This window comes from Phyllobates terribilis, unplaced genomic scaffold (assembly GCF_046119375.1).
Source record: "Phyllobates terribilis strain yellow unplaced genomic scaffold, ASM4611937v1 Scaffold_3420__1_contigs__length_79276, whole genome shotgun sequence".
Classification (NCBI taxonomy): domain Eukaryota; kingdom Metazoa; phylum Chordata; class Amphibia; order Anura; family Dendrobatidae; genus Phyllobates; species Phyllobates terribilis.
In genome coordinates, this window is record NW_027366173.1 from 162 (window position 1) to 27,885 (window position 27,724).

General features: G+C 45.7%; 20 non-coding genes across 20 annotated transcripts; all 20 read right to left on the reverse strand.

The window, feature by feature from the left end:
• Positions 1-406: 406 nt before the first annotated feature.
• On the reverse strand, positions 407-597 carry LOC141247879 (U2 spliceosomal RNA). Its single transcript, XR_012311187.1, has one exon. It is a non-coding gene; the product is annotated as a U2 spliceosomal RNA (small nuclear RNA).
• A 1,118-nt stretch (positions 598-1,715) lies between these two features.
• LOC141247899 (U2 spliceosomal RNA) lies at positions 1,716-1,906 on the reverse strand. The gene has a single exon (XR_012311206.1). It is a non-coding gene; the product is annotated as a U2 spliceosomal RNA (small nuclear RNA).
• Positions 1,907-3,024: 1,118 nt separating this feature from the next.
• On the reverse strand, positions 3,025-3,215 carry LOC141247911 (U2 spliceosomal RNA). Its single transcript, XR_012311217.1, has one exon. It is a non-coding gene; the product is annotated as a U2 spliceosomal RNA (small nuclear RNA).
• Positions 3,216-4,333: 1,118 nt separating this feature from the next.
• Positions 4,334-4,524, reverse strand: LOC141247922 (U2 spliceosomal RNA). Its single transcript, XR_012311228.1, has one exon. It is a non-coding gene; the product is annotated as a U2 spliceosomal RNA (small nuclear RNA).
• Positions 4,525-5,642: 1,118 nt separating this feature from the next.
• LOC141247934 (U2 spliceosomal RNA) lies at positions 5,643-5,833 on the reverse strand. Its single transcript, XR_012311239.1, has one exon. It is a non-coding gene; the product is annotated as a U2 spliceosomal RNA (small nuclear RNA).
• A 1,121-nt stretch (positions 5,834-6,954) lies between these two features.
• LOC141247885 (U2 spliceosomal RNA) lies at positions 6,955-7,145 on the reverse strand. Its single transcript, XR_012311193.1, has one exon. It is a non-coding gene; the product is annotated as a U2 spliceosomal RNA (small nuclear RNA).
• Positions 7,146-8,263: 1,118 nt separating this feature from the next.
• LOC141247889 (U2 spliceosomal RNA) lies at positions 8,264-8,454 on the reverse strand. The gene has a single exon (XR_012311197.1). It is a non-coding gene; the product is annotated as a U2 spliceosomal RNA (small nuclear RNA).
• Positions 8,455-9,572: 1,118 nt separating this feature from the next.
• LOC141247890 (U2 spliceosomal RNA) lies at positions 9,573-9,763 on the reverse strand. The gene has a single exon (XR_012311198.1). It is a non-coding gene; the product is annotated as a U2 spliceosomal RNA (small nuclear RNA).
• A 1,118-nt stretch (positions 9,764-10,881) lies between these two features.
• Positions 10,882-11,072, reverse strand: LOC141247892 (U2 spliceosomal RNA). Its single transcript, XR_012311199.1, has one exon. It is a non-coding gene; the product is annotated as a U2 spliceosomal RNA (small nuclear RNA).
• A 1,118-nt stretch (positions 11,073-12,190) lies between these two features.
• LOC141247893 (U2 spliceosomal RNA) lies at positions 12,191-12,381 on the reverse strand. Its single transcript, XR_012311200.1, has one exon. It is a non-coding gene; the product is annotated as a U2 spliceosomal RNA (small nuclear RNA).
• Positions 12,382-13,499: 1,118 nt separating this feature from the next.
• LOC141247894 (U2 spliceosomal RNA) lies at positions 13,500-13,690 on the reverse strand. Its single transcript, XR_012311201.1, has one exon. It is a non-coding gene; the product is annotated as a U2 spliceosomal RNA (small nuclear RNA).
• A 1,118-nt stretch (positions 13,691-14,808) lies between these two features.
• Positions 14,809-14,999, reverse strand: LOC141247895 (U2 spliceosomal RNA). The gene has a single exon (XR_012311202.1). It is a non-coding gene; the product is annotated as a U2 spliceosomal RNA (small nuclear RNA).
• Positions 15,000-16,117: 1,118 nt separating this feature from the next.
• LOC141247896 (U2 spliceosomal RNA) lies at positions 16,118-16,308 on the reverse strand. The gene has a single exon (XR_012311203.1). It is a non-coding gene; the product is annotated as a U2 spliceosomal RNA (small nuclear RNA).
• A 1,118-nt stretch (positions 16,309-17,426) lies between these two features.
• Positions 17,427-17,617, reverse strand: LOC141247897 (U2 spliceosomal RNA). Its single transcript, XR_012311204.1, has one exon. It is a non-coding gene; the product is annotated as a U2 spliceosomal RNA (small nuclear RNA).
• A 1,121-nt stretch (positions 17,618-18,738) lies between these two features.
• LOC141247898 (U2 spliceosomal RNA) lies at positions 18,739-18,929 on the reverse strand. The gene has a single exon (XR_012311205.1). It is a non-coding gene; the product is annotated as a U2 spliceosomal RNA (small nuclear RNA).
• Positions 18,930-20,047: 1,118 nt separating this feature from the next.
• Positions 20,048-20,238, reverse strand: LOC141247900 (U2 spliceosomal RNA). Its single transcript, XR_012311207.1, has one exon. It is a non-coding gene; the product is annotated as a U2 spliceosomal RNA (small nuclear RNA).
• Positions 20,239-21,356: 1,118 nt separating this feature from the next.
• LOC141247901 (U2 spliceosomal RNA) lies at positions 21,357-21,547 on the reverse strand. The gene has a single exon (XR_012311208.1). It is a non-coding gene; the product is annotated as a U2 spliceosomal RNA (small nuclear RNA).
• Positions 21,548-24,365: 2,818 nt separating this feature from the next.
• On the reverse strand, positions 24,366-24,556 carry LOC141247902 (U2 spliceosomal RNA). The gene has a single exon (XR_012311209.1). It is a non-coding gene; the product is annotated as a U2 spliceosomal RNA (small nuclear RNA).
• Positions 24,557-25,674: 1,118 nt separating this feature from the next.
• On the reverse strand, positions 25,675-25,865 carry LOC141247903 (U2 spliceosomal RNA). The gene has a single exon (XR_012311210.1). It is a non-coding gene; the product is annotated as a U2 spliceosomal RNA (small nuclear RNA).
• Positions 25,866-26,983: 1,118 nt separating this feature from the next.
• LOC141247904 (U2 spliceosomal RNA) lies at positions 26,984-27,174 on the reverse strand. Its single transcript, XR_012311211.1, has one exon. It is a non-coding gene; the product is annotated as a U2 spliceosomal RNA (small nuclear RNA).
• Between the last annotated feature and the right edge of the window lie 550 nt (positions 27,175-27,724).

The window sequence follows — 27,724 nt, forward strand, 5'->3', positions numbered from 1 at the left end:
GAGTTTAAAAGGCTGCTGTTGATAACAAGGGCATTTGCTAAATAGATGGTGTGTGTGCAACAATATACTGAAAGGTCAATTATATTGTGCAGCTTATCTCACCACCTGTAGTTATTTAGGTGAAAGCTCCAAAATGCTTGCCTAATATGTCTGTTTATCCAAAAGGAAGTAGAAAGGGAGAGCTAGAAAGATAGCATTGCATCACATTACATGGCAATGCAATGCACAGTTGCTGAAGTTGAACCAAAATGAGCTTGTAATCTGGCTTCTGCAACTTTGAACATGAAAAATCCAATGAGGAGAAGAAAAGCAGAGCCAAAGAGTCCATCCCAAAATCCGACAAACAAGCAAAATGAACAAAAAACATTGAATTCAATTCTTTCTGATTTTAGAAACTGCATTAAAGAAGGGGTGCACCGGTCCTGGAGATACTGCAATACCAGGTCAATGCGTGGAGTGGACAGAGCAAGCTCTTTTTCCATCTCCCTGTTCTAAAAATCCATTTAATATATGGTCCCCAGATAGGGGACGTATCAGATATTAAACTGATAAGAACAGATACTACACTTGATCTTAGCCAAAAGGCCGAGAAGCGATAACCAGAATTGGTTTCAAACTACGGAGCCACCCAAGGATCCTAAAAAGTCCATTTGTGGAGATGAGCTCCTGGACTCCCGTTAAGAAGACATGTTGTCAACCTCTAGATCCCTTACATGCCTGCACTTTTCGGCTTGCTGCTGCTGCAATCCACGCGTTTTAGATCTGCATAACTCCACCTCTTTAAACACAGCACCTTCACCCCCTGCTGTTCCCACCCGCCTCAACACCGTTGGAAGGGAGGAGAACCAATTAAGGCGGGGGGTGGGGTGGAACGAGCAGCTGTCTACCCTTAGCAGGAGGGCTCCTGATTACATACCTCTCCTGCTGCTGCTGCTGCTGCTGGCTGTCCAGCAGCAGACTGAAGGTGGCTGCTGCTGTGCACAGGTATATAAAGGCTCAGAGCCTATTATGACACGCGCAGCCAGCGTTCCATTGCCACATTCCATCTACTGCAGGCAGGATACCTGGCTGGCTGAATGTCGCTGAGAAGCTCACAGAGACCGCCATAAGCAACAGTTTAACAGAATGCCACAGACTAATCAACCAAACTTTTTGGGTTGGGTTCTCTTTTATAGTCTGCAGGCATTAAATGAAAGAAGTCAGTGTTCCAGCAGAAGGAGACAACGTTTCAGAAAAGGCATTGTAGCAAACCAAAAAAGAAATTTTAAGCGCAGCAGTGTAACCAGCGCACATACCTGTTAGCTCGGGTGAGTTTAAAAGGCTGCTGTTGATAACAAGGGCATTTGCTAAATAGATGGTGTGTGTGCAACAATATACTGAAAGGTCAATTATATTGTGCAGCTTATCTCACCACCTGTAGTTATTTAGGTGAAAGCTCCAAAATGCTTGCCTAATATGTCTGTTTATCCAAAAGGAAGTAGAAAGGGAGAGCTAGAAAGATAGCATTGCATCACATTACATGGCAATGCAATGCACAGTTGCTGAAGTTGAACCAAAATGAGCTTGTAATCTGGCTTCTGCAACTTTGAACATGAAAAATCCAATGAGGAGAAGAAAAGCAGAGCCAAAGAGTCCATCCCAAAATCCGACAAACAAGCAAAATGAACAAAAAACATTGAATTCAATTCTTTCTGATTTTAGAAACTGCATTAAAGAAGGGGTGCACCGGTCCTGGAGATACTGCAATACCAGGTCAATGCGTGGAGTGGACAGAGCAAGCTCTTTTTCCATCTCCCTGTTCTAAAAATCCATTTAATATATGGTCCCCAGATAGGGGACGTATCAGATATTAAACTGATAAGAACAGATACTACACTTGATCTTAGCCAAAAGGCCGAGAAGCGATAACCAGAATTGGTTTCAAACTACGGAGCCACCCAAGGATCCTAAAAAGTCCATTTGTGGAGATGAGCTCCTGGACTCCCGTTAAGAAGACATGTTGTCAACCTCTAGATCCCTTACATGCCTGCACTTTTCGGCTTGCTGCTGCTGCAATCCACGCGTTTTAGATCTGCATAACTCCACCTCTTTAAACACAGCACCTTCACCCCCTGCTGTTCCCACCCGCCTCAACACCGTTGGAAGGGAGGAGAACCAATTAAGGCGGGGGGTGGGGTGGAACGAGCAGCTGTCTACCCTTAGCAGGAGGGCTCCTGATTACATACCTCTCCTGCTGCTGCTGCTGCTGCTGGCTGTCCAGCAGCAGACTGAAGGTGGCTGCTGCTGTGCACAGGTATATAAAGGCTCAGAGCCTATTATGACACGCGCAGCCAGCGTTCCATTTCCACATTCCATCTACTGCAGGCAGGATACCTGGCTGGCTGAATGTCGCTGAGAAGCTCACAGAGACCGCCATAAGCAACAGTTTAACAGAATGCCACAGACTAATCAACCAAACTTTTTGGGTTGGGTTCTCTTTTATAGTCTGCAGGCATTAAATGAAAGAAGTCAGTGTTCCAGCAGAAGGAGACAACGTTTCAGAAAAGGCATTGTAGCAAACCAAAAAAGAAATTTTAAGCGCAGCAGTGTAACCAGCGCACATACCTGTTAGCTCGGGTGAGTTTAAAAGGCTGCTGTTGATAACAAGGGCATTTGCTAAATAGATGGTGTGTGTGCAACAATATACTGAAAGGTCAATTATATTGTGCAGCTTATCTCACCACCTGTAGTTATTTAGGTGAAAGCTCCAAAATGCTTGCCTAATATGTCTGTTTATCCAAAAGGAAGTAGAAAGGGAGAGCTAGAAAGATAGCATTGCATCACATTACATGGCAATGCAATGCACAGTTGCTGAAGTTGAACCAAAATGAGCTTGTAATCTGGCTTCTGCAACTTTGAACATGAAAAATCCAATGAGGAGAAGAAAAGCAGAGCCAAAGAGTCCATCCCAAAATCCGACAAACAAGCAAAATGAACAAAAAACATTGAATTCAATTCTTTCTGATTTTAGAAACTGCATTAAAGAAGGGGTGCACCGGTCCTGGAGATACTGCAATACCAGGTCAATGCGTGGAGTGGACAGAGCAAGCTCTTTTTCCATCTCCCTGTTCTAAAAATCCATTTAATATATGGTCCCCAGATAGGGGACGTATCAGATATTAAACTGATAAGAACAGATACTACACTTGATCTTAGCCAAAAGGCCGAGAAGCGATAACCAGAATTGGTTTCAAACTACGGAGCCACCCAAGGATCCTAAAAAGTCCATTTGTGGAGATGAGCTCCTGGACTCCCGTTAAGAAGACATGTTGTCAACCTCTAGATCCCTTACATGCCTGCACTTTTCGGCTTGCTGCTGCTGCAATCCACGCGTTTTAGATCTGCATAACTCCACCTCTTAAAACACAGCACCTTCACCCCCTGCTGTTCCCACCCGCCTCAACACCGTTGGAAGGGAGGAGAACCAATTAAGGCGGGGGGTGGGGTGGAACGAGCAGCTGTCTACCCTTAGCAGGAGGGCTCCTGATTACATACCTCTCCTGCTGCTGCTGCTGCTGCTGGCTGTCCAGCAGCAGACTGAAGGTGGCTGCTGCTGTGCACAGGTATATAAAGGCTCAGAGCCTATTATGACACGCGCAGCCAGCGTTCCATTTCCACATTCCATCTACTGCAGGCAGGATACCTGGCTGGCTGAATGTCGCTGAGAAGCTCACAGAGACCGCCATAAGCAACAGTTTAACAGAATGCCACAGACTAATCAACCAAACTTTTTGGGTTGGGTTCTCTTTTATAGTCTGCAGGCATTAAATGAAAGAAGTCAGTGTTCCAGCAGAAGGAGACAACGTTTCAGAAAAGGCATTGTAGCAAACCAAAAAAGAAATTTTAAGCGCAGCAGTGTAACCAGCGCACATACCTGTTAGCTCGGGTGAGTTTAAAAGGCTGCTGTTGATAACAAGGGCATTTGCTAAATAGATGGTGTGTGTGCAACAATATACTGAAAGGTCAATTATATTGTGCAGCTTATCTCACCACCTGTAGTTATTTAGGTGAAAGCTCCAAAATGCTTGCCTAATATGTCTGTTTATCCAAAAGGAAGTAGAAAGGGAGAGCTAGAAAGATAGCATTGCATCACATTACATGGCAATGCAATGCACAGTTGCTGAAGTTGAACCAAAATGAGCTTGTAATCTGGCTTCTGCAACTTTGAACATGAAAAATCCAATGAGGAGAAGAAAAGCAGAGCCAAAGAGTCCATCCCAAAATCCGACAAACAAGCAAAATGAACAAAAAACATTGAATTCAATTCTTTCTGATTTTAGAAACTGCATTAAAGAAGGGGTGCACCGGTCCTGGAGATACTGCAATACCAGGTCAATGCGTGGAGTGGACAGAGCAAGCTCTTTTTCCATCTCCCTGTTCTAAAAATCCATTTAATATATGGTCCCCAGATAGGGGACGTATCAGATATTAAACTGATAAGAACAGATACTACACTTGATCTTAGCCAAAAGGCCGAGAAGCGATAACCAGAATTGGTTTCAAACTACGGAGCCACCCAAGGATCCTAAAAAGTCCATTTGTGGAGATGAGCTCCTGGACTCCCGTTAAGAAGACATGTTGTCAACCTCTAGATCCCTTACATGCCTGCACTTTTCGGCTTGCTGCTGCTGCAATCCACGCATTTTAGATCTGCATAACTCCACCTCTTTAAACACAGCACCTTCACCCCCTGCTGTTCCCACCCGCCTCAACACCGTTGGAAGGGAGGAGAACCAATTAAGGCGGGGGGTGGGGTGGAACGAGCAGCTGTCTACCCTTAGCAGGAGGGCTCCTGATTACATACCTCTCCTGCTGCTGCTGCTGCTGCTGGCTGTCCAGCAGCAGACTGAAGGTGGCTGCTGCTGTGCACAGGTATATAAAGGCTCAGAGCCTATTATGACACGCGCAGCCAGCGTTCCATTGCCACATTCCATCTACTGCAGGCAGGATACCTGGCTGGCTGAATGTCGCTGAGAAGCTCACAGAGACCGCCATAAGCAACAGTTTAACAGAATGCCACAGACTAATCAACCAAACTTTTTGGGTTGGGTTCTCTTTTATAGTCTGCAGGCATTAAATGAAAGAAGTCAGTGTTCCAGCAGAAGGAGACAACGTTTCAGAAAAGGCATTGTAGCAAACCAAAAAAGAAATTTTAAGCGCAGCAGTGTAACCAGCGCACATACCTGTTAGCTCGGGTGAGTTTAAAAGGCTGCTGTTGATAACAAGGGCATTTGCTAAATAGATGGTGTGTGTGCAACAATATACTGAAAGGTCAATTATATTGTGCAGCTTATCTCACCACCTGTAGTTATTTAGGTGAAAGCTCCAAAATGCTTGCCTAATATGTCTGTTTATCCAAAAGGAAGTAGAAAGGGAGAGCTAGAAAGATAGCATTGCATCACATTACATGGCAATGCAATGCACAGTTGCTGAAGTTGAACCAAAATGAGCTTGTAATCTGGCTTCTGCAACTTTGAACATGAAAAATCCAATGAGGAGAAGAAAAGCAGAGCCAAAGAGTCCATCCCAAAATCCGACAAACAAGCAAAATGAACAAAAAACATTGAATTCAATTCTTTCTGATTTTAGAAACTGCATTAAAGAAGGGGTGCACCGGTCCTGGAGATACTGCAATACCAGGTCAATGCGTGGAGTGGACAGAGCAAGCTCTTTTTCCATCTCCCTGTTCTAAAAATCCATTTAATATATGGTCCCCAGATAGGGGACGTATCAGATATTAAACTGATAAGAACAGATACTACACTTGATCTTAGCCAAAAGGCCGAGAAGCGATAACCAGAATTGGTTTCAAACTACGGAGCCACCCAAGGATCCTAAAAAGTCCATTTGTGGAGATGAGCTCCTGGACTCCCGTTAAGAAGACATGTTGTCAACCTCTAGATCCCTTACATGCCTGCACTTTTCGGCTTGCTGCTGCTGCAATCCACGCGTTTTAGATCTGCATAACTCCACCTCTTTAAACACAGCACCTTCACCCCCTGCTGTTCCCACCCGCCTCAACACCGTTGGAAGGGAGGAGAACCAATTAAGGCGGGGGGTGGGGTGGAACGAGCAGCTGTCTACCCTTAGCAGGAGGGCTCCTGATTACATACCTCTCCTGCTGCTGCTGCTGCTGCTGCTGGCTGTCCAGCAGCAGACTGAAGGTGGCTGCTGCTGTGCACAGGTATATAAAGGCTCAGAGCCTATTATGACACGCGCAGCCAGCGTTCCATTGCCACATTCCATCTACTGCAGGCAGGATACCTGGCTGGCTGAATGTCGCTGAGAAGCTCACAGAGACCGCCATAAGCAACAGTTTAACAGAATGCCACAGACTAATCAACCAAACTTTTTGGGTTGGGTTCTCTTTTATAGTCTGCAGGCATTAAATGAAAGAAGTCAGTGTTCCAGCAGAAGGAGACAACGTTTCAGAAAAGGCATTGTAGCAAACCAAAAAAGAAATTTTAAGCGCAGCAGTGTAACCAGCGCACATACCTGTTAGCTCGGGTGAGTTTAAAAGGCTGCTGTTGATAACAAGGGCATTTGCTAAATAGATGGTGTGTGTGCAACAATATACTGAAAGGTCAATTATATTGTGCAGCTTATCTCACCACCTGTAGTTATTTAGGTGAAAGCTCCAAAATGCTTGCCTAATATGTCTGTTTATCCAAAAGGAAGTAGAAAGGGAGAGCTAGAAAGATAGCATTGCATCACATTACATGGCAATGCAATGCACAGTTGCTGAAGTTGAACCAAAATGAGCTTGTAATCTGGCTTCTGCAACTTTGAACATGAAAAATCCAATGAGGAGAAGAAAAGCAGAGCCAAAGAGTCCATCCCAAAATCCGACAAACAAGCAAAATGAACAAAAAACATTGAATTCAATTCTTTCTGATTTTAGAAACTGCATTAAAGAAGGGGTGCACCGGTCCTGGAGATACTGCAATACCAGGTCAATGCGTGGAGTGGACAGAGCAAGCTCTTTTTCCATCTCCCTGTTCTAAAAATCCATTTAATATATGGTCCCCAGATAGGGGACGTATCAGATATTAAACTGATAAGAACAGATACTACACTTGATCTTAGCCAAAAGGCCGAGAAGCGATAACCAGAATTGGTTTCAAACTACGGAGCCACCCAAGGATCCTAAAAAGTCCATTTGTGGAGATGAGCTCCTGGACTCCCGTTAAGAAGACATGTTGTCAACCTCTAGATCCCTTACATGCCTGCACTTTTCGGCTTGCTGCTGCTGCAATCCACGCGTTTTAGATCTGCATAACTCCACCTCTTTAAACACAGCACCTTCACCCCCTGCTGTTCCCACCCGCCTCAACACCGTTGGAAGGGAGGAGAACCAATTAAGGCGGGGGGTGGGGTGGAACGAGCAGCTGTCTACCCTTAGCAGGAGGGCTCCTGATTACATACCTCTCCTGCTGCTGCTGCTGCTGCTGGCTGTCCAGCAGCAGACTGAAGGTGGCTGCTGCTGTGCACAGGTATATAAAGGCTCAGAGCCTATTATGACATGCGCAGCCAGCGTTCCATTGCCACATTCCATCTACTGCAGGCAGGATACCTGGCTGGCTGAATGTCGCTGAGAAGCTCACAGAGACCGCCATAACCAACAGTTTAACAGAATGCCACAGACTAATCAACCAAACTTTTTGGGTTGGGTTCTCTTTTATAGTCTGCAGGCATTAAATGAAAGAAGTCAGTGTTCCAGCAGAAGGAGACAACGTTTCAGAAAAGGCATTGTAGCAAACCAAAAAAGAAATTTTAAGCGTAGCAGTGTAACCAGCGCACATACCTGTTAGCTCGGGTGAGTTTAAAAGGCTGCTGTTGATAACAAGGGCATTTGCTAAATAGATGGTGTGTGTGCAACAATATACTGAAAGGTCAATTATATTGTGCAGCTTATCTCACCACCTGTAGTTATTTAGGTGAAAGCTCCAAAATGCTTGCCTAATATGTCTGTTTATCCAAAAGGAAGTAGAAAGGGAGAGCTAGAAAGATAGCATTGCATCACATTACATGGCAATGCAATGCACAGTTGCTGAAGTTGAACCAAAATGAGCTTGTAATCTGGCTTCTGCAACTTTGAACATGAAAAATCCAATGAGGAGAAGAAAAGCAGAGCCAAAGAGTCCATCCCAAAATCCGACAAACAAGCAAAATGAACAAAAAACATTGAATTCAATTCTTTCTGATTTTAGAAACTGCATTAAAGAAGGGGTGCACCGGTCCTGGAGATACTGCAATACCAGGTCAATGCGTGGAGTGGACAGAGCAAGCTCTTTTTCCATCTCCCTGTTCTAAAAATCCATTTAATATATGGTCCCCAGATAGGGGACGTATCAGATATTAAACTGATAAGAACAGATACTACACTTGATCTTAGCCAAAAGGCCGAGAAGCGATAACCAGAATTGGTTTCAAACTACGGAGCCACCCAAGGATCCTAAAAAGTCCATTTGTGGAGATGAGCTCCTGGACTCCCGTTAAGAAGACATGTTGTCAACCTCTAGATCCCTTACATGCCTGCACTTTTCGGCTTGCTGCTGCTGCAATCCACGCGTTTTAGATCTGCATAACTCCACCTCTTTAAACACAGCACCTTCACCCCCTGCTGTTCCCACCCGCCTCAACACCGTTGGAAGGGAGGAGAACCAATTAAGGCGGGGGGTGGGGTGGAACGAGCAGCTGTCTACCCTTAGCAGGAGGGCTCCTGATTACATACCTCTCCTGCTGCTGCTGCTGCTGCTGGCTGTCCAGCAGCAGACTGAAGGTGGCTGCTGCTGTGCACAGGTATATAAAGGCTCAGAGCCTATTATGACACGCGCAGCCAGCGTTCCATTGCCACATTCCATCTACTGCAGGCAGGATACCTGGCTGGCTGAATGTCGCTGAGAAGCTCACAGAGACCGCCATAAGCAACAGTTTAACAGAATGCCACAGACTAATCAACCAAACTTTTTGGGTTGGGTTCTCTTTTATAGTCTGCAGGCATTAAATGAAAGAAGTCAGTGTTCCAGCAGAAGGAGACAACGTTTCAGAAAAGGCATTGTAGCAAACCAAAAAAGAAATTTTAAGCGCAGCAGTGTAACCAGCGCACATACCTGTTAGCTCGGGTGAGTTTAAAAGGCTGCTGTTGATAACAAGGGCATTTGCTAAATAGATGGTGTGTGTGCAACAATATACTGAAAGGTCAATTATATTGTGCAGCTTATCTCCCCACCTGTAGTTATTTAGGTGAAAGCTCCAAAATGCTTGCCTAATATGTCTGTTTATCCAAAAGGAAGTAGAAAGGGAGAGCTAGAAAGATAGCATTGCATCACATTACATGGCAATGCAATGCACAGTTGCTGAAGTTGAACCAAAATGAGCTTGTAATCTGGCTTCTGCAACTTTGAACATGAAAAATCCAATGAGGAGAAGAAAAGCAGAGCCAAAGAGTCCATCCCAAAATCCGACAAACAAGCAAAATGAACAAAAAACATTGAATTCAATTCTTTCTGATTTTAGAAACTGCATTAAAGAAGGGGTGCACCGGTCCTGGAGATACTGCAATACCAGGTCAATGCGTGGAGTGGACAGAGCAAGCTCTTTTTCCATCTCCCTGTTCTAAAAATCCATTTAATATATGGTCCCCAGATAGGGGACGTATCAGATATTAAACTGATAAGAACAGATACTACACTTGATCTTAGCCAAAAGGCCGAGAAGCGATAACCAGAATTGGTTTCAAACTACGGAGCCACCCAAGGATCCTAAAAAGTCCATTTGTGGAGATGAGCTCCTGGACTCCCGTTAAGAAGACATGTTGTCAACCTCTAGATCCCTTACATGCCTGCACTTTTCGGCTTGCTGCTGCTGCAATCCACGCGTTTTAGATCTGCATAACTCCACCTCTTTAAACACAGCACCTTCACCCCCTGCTGTTCCCACCCGCCTCAACACCGTTGGAAGGGAGGAGAACCAATTAAGGCGGGGGGTGGGGTGGAACGAGCAGCTGTCTACCCTTAGCAGGAGGGCTCCTGATTACATACCTCTCCTGCTGCTGCTGCTGCTGCTGGCTGTCCAGCAGCAGACTGAAGGTGGCTGCTGCTGTGCACAGGTATATAAAGGCTCAGAGCCTATTATGACACGCGCAGCCAGCGTTCCATTGCCACATTCCATCTACTGCAGGCAGGATACCTGGCTGGCTGAATGTCGCTGAGAAGCTCACAGAGACCGCCATAAGCAACAGTTTAACAGAATGCCACAGACTAATCAACCAAACTTTTTGGGTTGGGTTCTCTTTTATAGTCTGCAGGCATTAAATGAAAGAAGTCAGTGTTCCAGCAGAAGGAGACAACGTTTCAGAAAAGGCATTGTAGCAAACCAAAAAAGAAATTTTAAGCGCAGCAGTGTAACCAGCGCACATACCTGTTAGCTCGGGTGAGTTTAAAAGGCTGCTGTTGATAACAAGGGCATTTGCTAAATAGATGGTGTGTGTGCAACAATATACTGAAAGGTCAATTATATTGTGCAGCTTATCTCACCACCTGTAGTTATTTAGGTGAAAGCTCCAAAATGCTTGCCTAATATGTCTGTTTATCCAAAAGGAAGTAGAAAGGGAGAGCTAGAAAGATAGCATTGCATCACATTACATGGCAATGCAATGCACAGTTGCTGAAGTTGAACCAAAATGAGCTTGTAATCTGGCTTCTGCAACTTTGAACATGAAAAATCCAATGAGGAGAAGAAAAGCAGAGCCAAAGAGTCCATCCCAAAATCCGACAAACAAGCAAAATGAACAAAAAACATTGAATTCAATTCTTTCTGATTTTAGAAACTGCATTAAAGAAGGGGTGCACCGGTCCTGGAGATACTGCAATACCAGGTCAATGCGTGGAGTGGACAGAGCAAGCTCTTTTTCCATCTCCCTGTTCTAAAAATCCATTTAATATATGGTCCCCAGATAGGGGACGTATCAGATATTAAACTGATAAGAACAGATACTACACTTGATCTTAGCCAAAAGGCCGAGAAGCGATAACCAGAATTGGTTTCAAACTACGGAGCCACCCAAGGATCCTAAAAAGTCCATTTGTGGAGATGAGCTCCTGGACTCCCGTTAAGAAGACATGTTGTCAACCTCTAGATCCCTTACATGCCTGCACTTTTCGGCTTGCTGCTGCTGCAATCCACGCGTTTTAGATCTGCATAACTCCACCTCTTTAAACACAGCACCTTCACCCCCTGCTGTTCCCACCCGCCTCAACACCGTTGGAAGGGAGGAGAACCAATTAAGGCGGGGGGTGGGGTGGAACGAGCAGCTGTCTACCCTTAGCAGGAGGGCTCCTGATTACATACCTCTCCTGCTGCTGCTGCTGCTGCTGGCTGTCCAGCAGCAGACTGAAGGTGGCTGCTGCTGTGCACAGGTATATAAAGGCTCAGAGCCTATTATGACACGCGCAGCCAGCGTTCCATTGCCACATTCCATCTACTGCAGGCAGGATACCTGGCTGGCTGAATGTCGCTGAGAAGCTCACAGAGACCGCCATAAGCAACAGTTTAACAGAATGCCACAGACTAATCAACCAAACTTTTTGGGTTGGGTTCTCTTTTATAGTCTGCAGGCATTAAATGAAAGAAGTCAGTGTTCCAGCAGAAGGAGACAACGTTTCAGAAAAGGCATTGTAGCAAACCAAAAAAGAAATTTTAAGCGCAGCAGTGTAACCAGCGCACATACCTGTTAGCTCGGGTGAGTTTAAAAGGCTGCTGTTGATAACAAGGGCATTTGCTAAATAGATGGTGTGTGTGCAACAATATACTGAAAGGTCAATTATATTGTGCAGCTTATCTCCCCACCTGTAGTTATTTAGGTGAAAGCTCCAAAATGCTTGCCTAATATGTCTGTTTATCCAAAAGGAAGTAGAAAGGGAGAGCTAGAAAGATAGCATTGCATCACATTACATGGCAATGCAATGCACAGTTGCTGAAGTTGAACCAAAATGAGCTTGTAATCTGGCTTCTGCAACTTTGAACATGAAAAATCCAATGAGGAGAAGAAAAGCAGAGCCAAAGAGTCCATCCCAAAATCCGACAAACAAGCAAAATGAACAAAAAACATTGAATTCAATTCTTTCTGATTTTAGAAACTGCATTAAAGAAGGGGTGCACCGGTCCTGGAGATACTGCAATACCAGGTCAATGCGTGGAGTGGACAGAGCAAGCTCTTTTTCCATCTCCCTGTTCTAAAAATCCATTTAATATATGGTCCCCAGATAGGGGACGTATCAGATATTAAACTGATAAGAACAGATACTACACTTGATCTTAGCCAAAAGGCCGAGAAGCGATAACCAGAATTGGTTTCAAACTACGGAGCCACCCAAGGATCCTAAAAAGTCCATTTGTGGAGATGAGCTCCTGGACTCCCGTTAAGAAGACATGTTGTCAACCTCTAGATCCCTTACATGCCTGCACTTTTCGGCTTGCTGCTGCTGCAATCCACGCGTTTTAGATCTGCATAACTCCACCTCTTTAAACACAGCACCTTCACCCCCTGCTGTTCCCACCCGCCTCAACACCGTTGGAAGGGAGGAGAACCAATTAAGGCGGGGGGTGGGGTGGAACGAGCAGCTGTCTACCCTTAGCAGGAGGGCTCCTGATTACATACCTCTCCTGCTGCTGCTGCTGCTGCTGGCTGTCCAGCAGCAGACTGAAGGTGGCTGCTGCTGTGCACAGGTATATAAAGGCTCAGAGCCTATTATGACACGCGCAGCCAGCGTTCCATTGCCACATTCCATCTACTGCAGGCAGGATACCTGGCTGGCTGAATGTCGCTGAGAAGCTCACAGAGACCGCCATAAGCAACAGTTTAACAGAATGCCACAGACTAATCAACCAAACTTTTTGGGTTGGGTTCTCTTTTATAGTCTGCAGGCATTAAATGAAAGAAGTCAGTGTTCCAGCAGAAGGAGACAACGTTTCAGAAAAGGCATTGTAGCAAACCAAAAAAGAAATTTTAAGCGCAGCAGTGTAACCAGCGCACATACCTGTTAGCTCGGGTGAGTTTAAAAGGCTGCTGTTGATAACAAGGGCATTTGCTAAATAGATGGTGTGTGTGCAACAATATACTGAAAGGTCAATTATATTGTGCAGCTTATCTCACCACCTGTAGTTATTTAGGTGAAAGCTCCAAAATGCTTGCCTAATATGTCTGTTTATCCAAAAGGAAGTAGAAAGGGAGAGCTAGAAAGATAGCATTGCATCACATTACATGGCAATGCAATGCACAGTTGCTGAAGTTGAACCAAAATGAGCTTGTAATCTGGCTTCTGCAACTTTGAACATGAAAAATCCAATGAGGAGAAGAAAAGCAGAGCCAAAGAGTCCATCCCAAAATCCGACAAACAAGCAAAATGAACAAAAAACATTGAATTCAATTCTTTCTGATTTTAGAAACTGCATTAAAGAAGGGGTGCACCGGTCCTGGAGATACTGCAATACCAGGTCAATGCGTGGAGTGGACAGAGCAAGCTCTTTTTCCATCTCCCTGTTCTAAAAATCCATTTAATATATGGTCCCCAGATAGGGGACGTATCAGATATTAAACTGATAAGAACAGATACTACACTTGATCTTAGCCAAAAGGCCGAGAAGCGATAACCAGAATTGGTTTCAAACTACGGAGCCACCCAAGGATCCTAAAAAGTCCATTTGTGGAGATGAGCTCCTGGACTCCCGTTAAGAAGACATGTTGTCAACCTCTAGATCCCTTACATGCCTGCACTTTTCGGCTTGCTGCTGCTGCAATCCACGCGTTTTAGATCTGCATAACTCCACCTCTTTAAACACAGCACCTTCACCCCCTGCTGTTCCCACCCGCCTCAACACCGTTGGAAGGGAGGAGAACCAATTAAGGCGGGGGGTGGGGTGGAACGAGCAGCTGTCTACCCTTAGCAGGAGGGCTCCTGATTACATACCTCTCCTGCTGCTGCTGCTGCTGCTGGCTGTCCAGCAGCAGACTGAAGGTGGCTGCTGCTGTGCACAGGTATATAAAGGCTCAGAGCCTATTATGACACGCGCAGCCAGCGTTCCATTGCCACATTCCATCTACTGCAGGCAGGATACCTGGCTGGCTGAATGTCGCTGAGAAGCTCACAGAGACCGCCATAAGCAACAGTTTAACAGAATGCCACAGACTAATCAACCAAACTTTTTGGGTTGGGTTCTCTTTTATAGTCTGCAGGCATTAAATGAAAGAAGTCAGTGTTCCAGCAGAAGGAGACAACGTTTCAGAAAAGGCATTGTAGCAAACCAAAAAAGAAATTTTAAGCGCAGCAGTGTAACCAGCGCACATACCTGTTAGCTCGGGTGAGTTTAAAAGGCTGCTGTTGATAACAAGGGCATTTGCTAAATAGATGGTGTGTGTGCAACAATATACTGAAAGGTCAATTATATTGTGCAGCTTATCTCACCACCTGTAGTTATTTAGGTGAAAGCTCCAAAATGCTTGCCTAATATGTCTGTTTATCCAAAAGGAAGTAGAAAGGGAGAGCTAGAAAGATAGCATTGCATCACATTACATGGCAATGCAATGCACAGTTGCTGAAGTTGAACCAAAATGAGCTTGTAATCTGGCTTCTGCAACTTTGAACATGAAAAATCCAATGAGGAGAAGAAAAGCAGAGCCAAAGAGTCCATCCCAAAATCCGACAAACAAGCAAAATGAACAAAAAACATTGAATTCAATTCTTTCTGATTTTAGAAACTGCATTAAAGAAGGGGTGCACCGGTCCTGGAGATACTGCAATACCAGGTCAATGCGTGGAGTGGACAGAGCAAGCTCTTTTTCCATCTCCCTGTTCTAAAAATCCATTTAATATATGGTCCCCAGATAGGGGACGTATCAGATATTAAACTGATAAGAACAGATACTACACTTGATCTTAGCCAAAAGGCCGAGAAGCGATAACCAGAATTGGTTTCAAACTACGGAGCCACCCAAGGATCCTAAAAAGTCCATTTGTGGAGATGAGCTCCTGGACTCCCGTTAAGAAGACATGTTGTCAACCTCTAGATCCCTTACATGCCTGCACTTTTCGGCTTGCTGCTGCTGCAATCCACGCGTTTTAGATCTGCATAACTCCACCTCTTTAAACACAGCACCTTCACCCCCTGCTGTTCCCACCCGCCTCAACACCGTTGGAAGGGAGGAGAACCAATTAAGGCGGGGGGTGGGGTGGAACGAGCAGCTGTCTACCCTTAGCAGGAGGGCTCCTGATTACATACCTCTCCTGCTGCTGCTGCTGCTGCTGGCTGTCCAGCAGCAGACTGAAGGTGGCTGCTGCTGTGCACAGGTATATAAAGGCTCAGAGCCTATTATGACACGCGCAGCCAGCGTTCCATTGCCACATTCCATCTACTGCAGGCAGGATACCTGGCTGGCTGAATGTCGCTGAGAAGCTCACAGAGACCGCCATAAGCAACAGTTTAACAGAATGCCACAGACTAATCAACCAAACTTTTTGGGTTGGGTTCTCTTTTATAGTCTGCAGGCATTAAATGAAAGAAGTCAGTGTTCCAGCAGAAGGAGACAACGTTTCAGAAAAGGCATTGTAGCAAACCAAAAAAGAAATTTTAAGCGCAGCAGTGTAACCAGCGCACATACCTGTTAGCTCGGGTGAGTTTAAAAGGCTGCTGTTGATAACAAGGGCATTTGCTAAATAGATGGTGTGTGTGCAACAATATACTGAAAGGTCAATTATATTGTGCAGCTTATCTCACCACCTGTAGTTATTTAGGTGAAAGCTCCAAAATGCTTGCCTAATATGTCTGTTTATCCAAAAGGAAGTAGAAAGGGAGAGCTAGAAAGATAGCATTGCATCACATTACATGGCAATGCAATGCACAGTTGCTGAAGTTGAACCAAAATGAGCTTGTAATCTGGCTTCTGCAACTTTGAACATGAAAAATCCAATGAGGAGAAGAAAAGCAGAGCCAAAGAGTCCATCCCAAAATCCGACAAACAAGCAAAATGAACAAAAAACATTGAATTCAATTCTTTCTGATTTTAGAAACTGCATTAAAGAAGGGGTGCACCGGTCCTGGAGATACTGCAATACCAGGTCAATGCGTGGAGTGGACAGAGCAAGCTCTTTTTCCATCTCCCTGTTCTAAAAATCCATTTAATATATGGTCCCCAGATAGGGGACGTATCAGATATTAAACTGATAAGAACAGATACTACACTTGATCTTAGCCAAAAGGCCGAGAAGCGATAACCAGAATTGGTTTCAAACTACGGAGCCACCCAAGGATCCTAAAAAGTCCATTTGTGGAGATGAGCTCCTGGACTCCCGTTAAGAAGACATGTTGTCAACCTCTAGATCCCTTACATGCCTGCACTTTTCGGCTTGCTGCTGCTGCAATCCACGCGTTTTAGATCTGCATAACTCCACCTCTTTAAACACAGCACCTTCACCCCCTGCTGTTCCCACCCGCCTCAACACCGTTGGAAGGGAGGAGAACCAATTAAGGCGGGGGGTGGGGTGGAACGAGCAGCTGTCTACCCTTAGCAGGAGGGCTCCTGATTACATACCTCTCCTGCTGCTGCTGCTGCTGCTGGCTGTCCAGCAGCAGACTGAAGGTGGCTGCTGCTGTGCACAGGTATATAAAGGCTCAGAGCCTATTATGACACGCGCAGCCAGCGTTCCATTGCCACATTCCATCTACTGCAGGCAGGATACCTGGCTGGCTGAATGTCGCTGAGAAGCTCACAGAGACCGCCATAAGCAACAGTTTAACAGAATGCCACAGACTAATCAACCAAACTTTTTGGGTTGGGTTCTCTTTTATAGTCTGCAGGCATTAAATGAAAGAAGTCAGTGTTCCAGCAGAAGGAGACAACGTTTCAGAAAAGGCATTGTAGCAAACCAAAAAAGAAATTTTAAGCGCAGCAGTGTAACCAGCGCACATACCTGTTAGCTCGGGTGAGTTTAAAAGGCTGCTGTTGATAACAAGGGCATTTGCTAAATAGATGGTGTGTGTGCAACAATATACTGAAAGGTCAATTATATTGTGCAGCTTATCTCACCACCTGTAGTTATTTAGGTGAAAGCTCCAAAATGCTTGCCTAATATGTCTGTTTATCCAAAAGGAAGTAGAAAGGGAGAGCTAGAAAGATAGCATTGCATCACATTACATGGCAATGCAATGCACAGTTGCTGAAGTTGAACCAAAATGAGCTTGTAATCTGGCTTCTGCAACTTTGAACATGAAAAATCCAATGAGGAGAAGAAAAGCAGAGCCAAAGAGTCCATCCCAAAATCCGACAAACAAGCAAAATGAACAAAAAACATTGAATTCAATTCTTTCTGATTTTAGAAACTGCATTAAAGAAGGGGTGCACCGGTCCTGGAGATACTGCAATACCAGGTCAATGCGTGGAGTGGACAGAGCAAGCTCTTTTTCCATCTCCCTGTTCTAAAAATCCATTTAATATATGGTCCCCAGATAGGGGACGTATCAGATATTAAACTGATAAGAACAGATACTACACTTGATCTTAGCCAAAAGGCCGAGAAGCGATAACCAGAATTGGTTTCAAACTACGGAGCCACCCAAGGATCCTAAAAAGTCCATTTGTGGAGATGAGCTCCTGGACTCCCGTTAAGAAGACATGTTGTCAACCTCTAGATCCCTTACATGCCTGCACTTTTCGGCTTGCTGCTGCTGCAATCCACGCGTTTTAGATCTGCATAACTCCACCTCTTTAAACACAGCACCTTCACCCCCTGCTGTTCCCACCCGCCTCAACACCGTTGGAAGGGAGGAGAACCAATTAAGGCGGGGGGTGGGGTGGAACGAGCAGCTGTCTACCCTTAGCAGGAGGGCTCCTGATTACATACCTCTCCTGCTGCTGCTGCTGCTGCTGCTGGCTGTCCAGCAGCAGACTGAAGGTGGCTGCTGCTGTGCACAGGTATATAAAGGCTCAGAGCCTATTATGACACGCGCAGCCAGCGTTCCATTGCCACATTCCATCTACTGCAGGCAGGATACCTGGCTGGCTGAATGTCGCTGAGAAGCTCACAGAGACCGCCATAAGCAACAGTTTAACAGAATGCCACAGACTAATCAACCAAACTTTTTGGGTTGGGTTCTCTTTTATAGTCTGCAGGCATTAAATGAAAGAAGTCAGTGTTCCAGCAGAAGGAGACAACGTTTCAGAAAAGGCATTGTAGCAAACCAAAAAAGAAATTTTAAGCGCAGCAGTGTAACCAGCGCACATACCTGTTAGCTCGGGTGAGTTTAAAAGGCTGCTGTTGATAACAAGGGCATTTGCTAAATAGATGGTGTGTGTGCAACAATATACTGAAAGGTCAATTATATTGTGCAGCTTATCTCACCACCTGTAGTTATTTAGGTGAAAGCTCCAAAATGCTTGCCTAATATGTCTGTTTATCCAAAAGGAAGTAGAAAGGGAGAGCTAGAAAGATAGCATTGCATCACATTACATGGCAATGCAATGCACAGTTGCTGAAGTTGAACCAAAATGAGCTTGTAATCTGGCTTCTGCAACTTTGAACATGAAAAATCCAATGAGGAGAAGAAAAGCAGAGCCAAAGAGTCCATCCCAAAATCCGACAAACAAGCAAAATGAACAAAAAACATTGAATTCAATTCTTTCTGATTTTAGAAACTGCATTAAAGAAGGGGTGCACCGGTCCTGGAGATACTGCAATACCAGGTCAATGCGTGGAGTGGACAGAGCAAGCTCTTTTTCCATCTCCCTGTTCTAAAAATCCATTTAATATATGGTCCCCAGATAGGGGACGTATCAGATATTAAACTGATAAGAACAGATACTACACTTGATCTTAGCCAAAAGGCCGAGAAGCGATAACCAGAATTGGTTTCAAACTACGGAGCCACCCAAGGATCCTAAAAAGTCCATTTGTGGAGATGAGCTCCTGGACTCCCGTTAAGAAGACATGTTGTCAACCTCTAGATCCCTTACATGCCTGCACTTTTCGGCTTGCTGCTGCTGCAATCCACGCGTTTTAGATCTGCATAACTCCACCTCTTTAAACACAGCACCTTCACCCCCTGCTGTTCCCACCCGCCTCAACACCGTTGGAAGGGAGGAGAACCAATTAAGGCGGGGGGTGGGGTGGAACGAGCAGCTGTCTACCCTTAGCAGGAGGGCTCCTGATTACATACCTCTCCTGCTGCTGCTGCTGCTGCTGGCTGTCCAGCAGCAGACTGAAGGTGGCTGCTGCTGTGCACAGGTATATAAAGGCTCAGAGCCTATTATGACACGCGCAGCCAGCGTTCCATTGCCACATTCCATCTACTGCAGGCAGGATACCTGGCTGGCTGAATGTCGCTGAGAAGCTCACAGAGACCGCCATAAGCAACAGTTTAACAGAATGCCACAGACTAATCAACCAAACTTTTTGGGTTGGGTTCTCTTTTATAGTCTGCAGGCATTAAATGAAAGAAGTCAGTGTTCCAGCAGAAGGAGACAACGTTTCAGAAAAGGCATTGTAGCAAACCAAAAAAGAAATTTTAAGCGCAGCAGTGTAACCAGCGCACATACCTGTTAGCTCGGGTGAGTTTAAAAGGCTGCTGTTGATAACAAGGGCATTTGCTAAATAGATGGTGTGTGTGCAACAATATACTGAAAGGTCAATTATATTGTGCAGCTTATCTCACCACCTGTAGTTATTTAGGTGAAAGCTCCAAAATGCTTGCCTAATATGTCTGTTTATCCAAAAGGAAGTAGAAAGGGAGAGCTAGAAAGATAGCATTGCATCACATTACATGGCAATGCAATGCACAGTTGCTGAAGTTGAACCAAAATGAGCTTGTAATCTGGCTTCTGCAACTTTGAACATGAAAAATCCAATGAGGAGAAGAAAAGCAGAGCCAAAGAGTCCATCCCAAAATCCGACAAACAAGCAAAATGAACAAAAAACATTGAATTCAATTCTTTCTGATTTTAGAAACTGCATTAAAGAAGGGGTGCACCGGTCCTGGAGATACTGCAATACCAGGTCAATGCGTGGAGTGGACAGAGCAAGCTCTTTTTCCATCTCCCTGTTCTAAAAATCCATTTAATATATGGTCCCCAGATAGGGGACGTATCAGATATTAAACTGATAAGAACAGATACTACACTTGATCTTAGCCAAAAGGCCGAGAAGCGATAACCAGAATTGGTTTCAAACTACGGAGCCACCCAAGGATCCTAAAAAGTCCATTTGTGGAGATGAGCTCCTGGACTCCCGTTAAGAAGACATGTTGTCAACCTCTAGATCCCTTACATGCCTGCACTTTTCGGCTTGCTGCTGCTGCAATCCACGCGTTTTAGATCTGCATAACTCCACCTCTTTAAACACAGCACCTTCACCCCCTGCTGTTCCCACCCGCCTCAACACCGTTGGAAGGGAGGAGAACCAATTAAGGCGGGGGGTGGGGTGGAACGAGCAGCTGTCTACCCTTAGCAGGAGGGCTCCTGATTACATACCTCTCCTGCTGCTGCTGCTGCTGCTGGCTGTCCAGCAGCAGACTGAAGGTGGCTGCTGCTGTGCACAGGTATATAAAGGCTCAGAGCCTATTATGACACGCGCAGCCAGCGTTCCATTGCCACATTCCATCTACTGCAGGCAGGATACCTGGCTGGCTGAATGTCGCTGAGAAGCTCACAGAGACCGCCATAAGCAACAGTTTAACAGAATGCCACAGACTAATCAACCAAACTTTTTGGGTTGGGTTCTCTTTTATAGTCTGCAGGCATTAAATGAAAGAAGTCAGTGTTCCAGCAGAAGGAGACAACGTTTCAGAAAAGGCATTGTAGCAAACCAAAAAAGAAATTTTAAGCGCAGCAGTGTAACCAGCGCACATACCTGTTAGCTCGGGTGAGTTTAAAAGGCTGCTGTTGATAACAAGGGCATTTGCTAAATAGATGGTGTGTGTGCAACAATATACTGAAAGGTCAATTATATTGTGCAGCTTATCTCACCACCTGTAGTTATTTAGGTGAAAGCTCCAAAATGCTTGCCTAATATGTCTGTTTATCCAAAAGGAAGTAGAAAGGGAGAGCTAGAAAGATAGCATTGCATCACATTACATGGCAATGCAATGCACAGTTGCTGAAGTTGAACCAAAATGAGCTTGTAATCTGGCTTCTGCAACTTTGAACATGAAAAATCCAATGAGGAGAAGAAAAGCAGAGCCAAAGAGTCCATCCCAAAATCCGACAAACAAGCAAAATGAACAAAAAACATTGAATTCAATTCTTTCTGATTTTAGAAACTGCATTAAAGAAGGGGTGCACCGGTCCTGGAGATACTGCAATACCAGGTCAATGCGTGGAGTGGACAGAGCAAGCTCTTTTTCCATCTCCCTGTTCTAAAAATCCATTTAATATATGGTCCCCAGATAGGGGACGTATCAGATATTAAACTGATAAGAACAGATACTACACTTGATCTTAGCCAAAAGGCCGAGAAGCGATAACCAGAATTGGTTTCAAACTACGGAGCCACCCAAGGATCCTAAAAAGTCCATTTGTGGAGATGAGCTCCTGGACTCCCGTTAAGAAGACATGTTGTCAACCTCTAGATCCCTTACATGCCTGCACTTTTCGGCTTGCTGCTGCTGCAATCCACGCGTTTTAGATCTGCATAACTCCACCTCTTTAAACACAGCACCTTCACCCCCTGCTGTTCCCACCCGCCTCAACACCGTTGGAAGGGAGGAGAACCAATTAAGGCGGGGGGTGGGGTGGAACGAGCAGCTGTCTACCCTTAGCAGGAGGGCTCCTGATTACATACCTCTCCTGCTGCTGCTGCTGCTGGCTGTCCAGCAGCAGACTGAAGGTGGCTGCTGCTGTGCACAGGTATATAAAGGCTCAGAGCCTATTATGACACGCGCAGCCAGCGTTCCATTGCCACATTCCATCTACTGCAGGCAGGATACCTGGCTGGCTGAATGTCGCTGAGAAGCTCACAGAGACCGCCATAAGCAACAGTTTAACAGAATGCCACAGACTAATCAACCAAACTTTTTGGGTTGGGTTCTCTTTTATAGTCTGCAGGCATTAAATGAAAGAAGTCAGTGTTCCAGCAGAAGGAGACAACGTTTCAGAAAAGGCATTGTAGCAAACCAAAAAAGAAATTTTAAGCGCAGCAGTGTAACCAGCGCACATACCTGTTAGCTCGGGTGAGTTTAAAAGGCTGCTGTTGATAACAAGGGCATTTGCTAAATAGATGGTGTGTGTGCAACAATATACTGAAAGGTCAATTATATTGTGCAGCTTATCTCACCACCTGTAGTTATTTAGGTGAAAGCTCCAAAATGCTTGCCTAATATGTCTGTTTATCCAAAAGGAAGTAGAAAGGGAGAGCTAGAAAGATAGCATTGCATCACATTATGTTATGCACACGCCCGGGCTAAGCGGCGTGTGCGTGTGATTGGTAGTGATTCCACTGGACCGTGCCGGAGAGTGTATGCCTGGAGGGGCGTAACTAAGTATCTGCCCGATCCGACCAGGGTCGCACGACGGCATACGACGCCAGAGCACCAAGGAGGAACCGAGCAGAGGGACCAGGTGCTACTCCAGGACAGACCCCGGACACGGCTGTTGACCCACACAGGGGAATACAGGAACAGACTGGTAGACTGGCACACAGACTGGGATGCAGGCCGGCGGATATGCAGGCAGGCGGGTATGCAGGCAGGCGGGTATGCAGGCAGGCGGGCAGGCAGGCGGGTAAAGGTAAGCACGGATAGAGTGCAGACAGGGAGGCACTAGCAAGTAGGAACACAGGCGGGATAGGACCCAGTACACACCGGGATTCAGGAACAATACAGGCAGAGGGGTACAGGCAAGCACAACTAGAGTGCAGAAGACTGAGCAGGGAGGACAGGGCTCTGTTCACACTGAACAGACAGGAAGGAAAAGGCAGAGCCAGACACCCACAGGGTACTTACAGTGAAGTAGCGAGTGGACCACAAACTCACAAACGGGAGTACAGAGACAACAGGCAGGAGTTAGGTACGAGTTCAGACTCTGCAGAAAAAGGAAGGGAACGGGCAAAGAGGCAAAACAGGTAGAGGATAGGAGAGAGTTCAGACTGGAACTGAGTGTACGGAGGAGACCGACACTGCAGCAGAATACAGGAGCGGGTCTGGGAATACGGCCCCCAGAGAGGCGGAACGAACAGGCAAGGAGCGTGTACAGACAGGACAGACTAGAGAACACAGAAAGGACTCAGTTCAGACTCGGGAACTAATACCGTAAAGCAGGAGACATACAGGACACAGTTCAGACACGGGAGCTGACACCGCAAGGCAGGAGAAATACAGGACTTAGTTCAGACACGGGAACTAATACCGTAAAGCAGGAGACATACAGGACTTAGTTCAGACACGGGAACTAATACCGTAAAGCAGGAGACATACAGGACTTAGTTCAGACACGGGAACTAATACCGTAAAGCAGGAGACATACAGGACTTAGTTCAGAAACGGGAACTAATACCGTAAAGCAGGAGACATACAGGACTTAGTTCAGACACGGGAACTAATACCGTAAAGCAGGAGACATACAGGACACAGTTCAGACACGGGAGCTGACACCGCAAGGCAGGAGACATACAGGACTTAGTTCAGACACGGGAACTAATACCGCAAAGCAGGAGACATACAGGACACAGTTCAGACACGGGAGCTGACACCGCAAGGCAGGAGACATACAGGACTTAGTTCAGACAGGCCTGGAAATACAGCCTCCAGGAAAGGCGGACAGGGAAACAAAGACAGGACCTGGCACCTTCAGAGTGCAAGCACACACTGAAAGAAACACTTATGCACAGGCAGGGATAGAAGGGAGCTGCTGAGCTATATACCAAGTGTCAGACAGCAATAGGCTGAGGACGCACAAGGGGTGTGACCCACAGCAGGTACAAAAAGCAGGAAGTGATCGGGCGCCGCCCTTAAGCAGCAGAGACAGACACAAACAGACAGCATGGAGGGAAGCCAGAGAGACATTCTGGACAGGAGATCAAGTGCGCTCTCTTGCACAATGGGAGATAGACCACCATGCAAGGACGCCGCCAGGTATGTTACACATTACATGGCAATGCAATGCACAGTTGCTGAAGTTGAACCAAAATGAGCTTGTAATCTGGCTTCTGCAACTTTGAACATGAAAAATCCAATGAGGAGAAGAAAAGCAGAGCCAAAGAGTCCATCCCAAAATCCGACAAACAAGCAAAATGAACAAAAAACATTGAATTCAATTCTTTCTGATTTTAGAAACTGCATTAAAGAAGGGGTGCACCGGTCCTGGAGATACTGCAATACCAGGTCAATGCGTGGAGTGGACAGAGCAAGCTCTTTTTCCATCTCCCTGTTCTAAAAATCCATTTAATATATGGTCCCCAGATAGGGGACGTATCAGATATTAAACTGATAAGAACAGATACTACACTTGATCTTAGCCAAAAGGCCGAGAAGCGATAACCAGAATTGGTTTCAAACTACGGAGCCACCCAAGGATCCTAAAAAGTCCATTTGTGGAGATGAGCTCCTGGACTCCCGTTAAGAAGACATGTTGTCAACCTCTAGATCCCTTACATGCCTGCACTTTTCGGCTTGCTGCTGCTGCAATCCACGCATTTTAGATCTGCATAACTCCACCTCTTTAAACACAGCACCTTCACCCCCTGCTGTTCCCACCCGCCTCAACACCGTTGGAAGGGAGGAGAACCAATTAAGGCGGGGGGTGGGGTGGAACGAGCAGCTGTCTACCCTTAGCAGGAGGGCTCCTGATTACATACCTCTCCTGCTGCTGCTGCTGCTGCTGGCTGTCCAGCAGCAGACTGAAGGTGGCTGCTGCTGTGCACAGGTATATAAAGGCTCAGAGCCTATTATGACACGCGCAGCCAGCGTTCCATTGCCACATTCCATCTACTGCAGGCAGGATACCTGGCTGGCTGAATGTCGCTGAGAAGCTCACAGAGACCGCCATAAGCAACAGTTTAACAGAATGCCACAGACTAATCAACCAAACTTTTTGGGTTGGGTTCTCTTTTATAGTCTGCAGGCATTAAATGAAAGAAGTCAGTGTTCCAGCAGAAGGAGACAACGTTTCAGAAAAGGCATTGTAGCAAACCAAAAAAGAAATTTTAAGCGCAGCAGTGTAACCAGCGCACATACCTGTTAGCTCGGGTGAGTTTAAAAGGCTGCTGTTGATAACAAGGGCATTTGCTAAATAGATGGTGTGTGTGCAACAATATACTGAAAGGTCAATTATATTGTGCAGCTTATCTCACCACCTGTAGTTATTTAGGTGAAAGCTCCAAAATGCTTGCCTAATATGTCTGTTTATCCAAAAGGAAGTAGAAAGGGAGAGCTAGAAAGATAGCATTGCATCACATTACATGGCAATGCAATGCACAGTTGCTGAAGTTGAACCAAAATGAGCTTGTAATCTGGCTTCTGCAACTTTGAACATGAAAAATCCAATGAGGAGAAGAAAAGCAGAGCCAAAGAGTCCATCCCAAAATCCGACAAACAAGCAAAATGAACAAAAAACATTGAATTCAATTCTTTCTGATTTTAGAAACTGCATTAAAGAAGGGGTGCACCGGTCCTGGAGATACTGCAATACCAGGTCAATGCGTGGAGTGGACAGAGCAAGCTCTTTTTCCATCTCCCTGTTCTAAAAATCCATTTAATATATGGTCCCCAGATAGGGGACGTATCAGATATTAAACTGATAAGAACAGATACTACACTTGATCTTAGCCAAAAGGCCGAGAAGCGATAACCAGAATTGGTTTCAAACTACGGAGCCACCCAAGGATCCTAAAAAGTCCATTTGTGGAGATGAGCTCCTGGACTCCCGTTAAGAAGACATGTTGTCAACCTCTAGATCCCTTACATGCCTGCACTTTTCGGCTTGCTGCTGCTGCAATCCACGCGTTTTAGATCTGCATAACTCCACCTCTTTAAACACAGCACCTTCACCCCCTGCTTTTCCCACCCGCCTCAACACCGTTGGAAGGGAGGAGAACCAATTAAGGCGGGGGGTGGGGTGGAACGAGCAGCTGTCTACCCTTAGCAGGAGGGCTCCTGATTACATACCTCTCCTGCTGCTGCTGCTGCTGCTGGCTGTCCAGCAGCAGACTGAAGGTGGCTGCTGCTGTGCACAGGTATATAAAGGCTCAGAGCCTATTATGACACGCGCAGCCAGCGTTCCATTGCCACATTCCATCTACTGCAGGCAGGATACCTGGCTGGCTGAATGTCGCTGAGAAGCTCACAGAGACCGCCATAAGCAACAGTTTAACAGAATGCCACAGACTAATCAACCAAACTTTTTGGGTTGGGTTCTCTTTTATAGTCTGCAGGCATTAAATGAAAGAAGTCAGTGTTCCAGCAGAAGGAGACAACGTTTCAGAAAAGGCATTGTAGCAAACCAAAAAAGAAATTTTAAGCGCAGCAGTGTAACCAGCGCACATACCTGTTAGCTCGGGTGAGTTTAAAAGGCTGCTGTTGATAACAAGGGCATTTGCTAAATAGATGGTGTGTGTGCAACAATATACTGAAAGGTCAATTATATTGTGCAGCTTATCTCACCACCTGTAGTTATTTAGGTGAAAGCTCCAAAATGCTTGCCTAATATGTCTGTTTATCCAAAAGGAAGTAGAAAGGGAGAGCTAGAAAGATAGCATTGCATCACATTACATGGCAATGCAATGCACAGTTGCTGAAGTTGAACCAAAATGAGCTTGTAATCTGGCTTCTGCAACTTTGAACATGAAAAATCCAATGAGGAGAAGAAAAGCAGAGCCAAAGAGTCCATCCCAAAATCCGACAAACAAGCAAAATGAACAAAAAACATTGAATTCAATTCTTTCTGATTTTAGAAACTGCATTAAAGAAGGGGTGCACCGGTCCTGGAGATACTGCAATACCAGGTCAATGCGTGGAGTGGACAGAGCAAGCTCTTTTTCCATCTCCCTGTTCTAAAAATCCATTTAATATATGGTCCCCAGATAGGGGACGTATCAGATATTAAACTGATAAGAACAGATACTACACTTGATCTTAGCCAAAAGGCCGAGAAGCGATAACCAGAATTGGTTTCAAACTACGGAGCCACCCAAGGATCCTAAAAAGTCCATTTGTGGAGATGAGCTCCTGGACTCCCGTTAAGAAGACATGTTGTCAACCTCTAGATCCCTTACATGCCTGCACTTTTCGGCTTGCTGCTGCTGCAATCCACGCGTTTTAGATCTGCATAACTCCACCTCTTTAAACACAGCACCTTCACCCCCTGCTGTTCCCACCCGCCTCAACACCGTTGGAAGGGAGGAGAACCAATTAAGGCGGGGGGTGGGGTGGAACGAGCAGCTGTCTACCCTTAGCAGGAGGGCTCCTGATTACATACCTCTCCTGCTGCTGCTGCTGCTGCTGGCTGTCCAGCAGCAGACTGAAGGTGGCTGCTGCTGTGCACAGGTATATAAAGGCTCAGAGCCTATTATGACACGTGCAGCCAGCGTTCCATTGCCACATTCCATCTACTGCAGGCAGGATACCTGGCTGGCTGAATGTCGCTGAGAAGCTCACAGAGACCGCCATAAGCAACAGTTTAACAGAATGCCACAGACTAATCAACCAA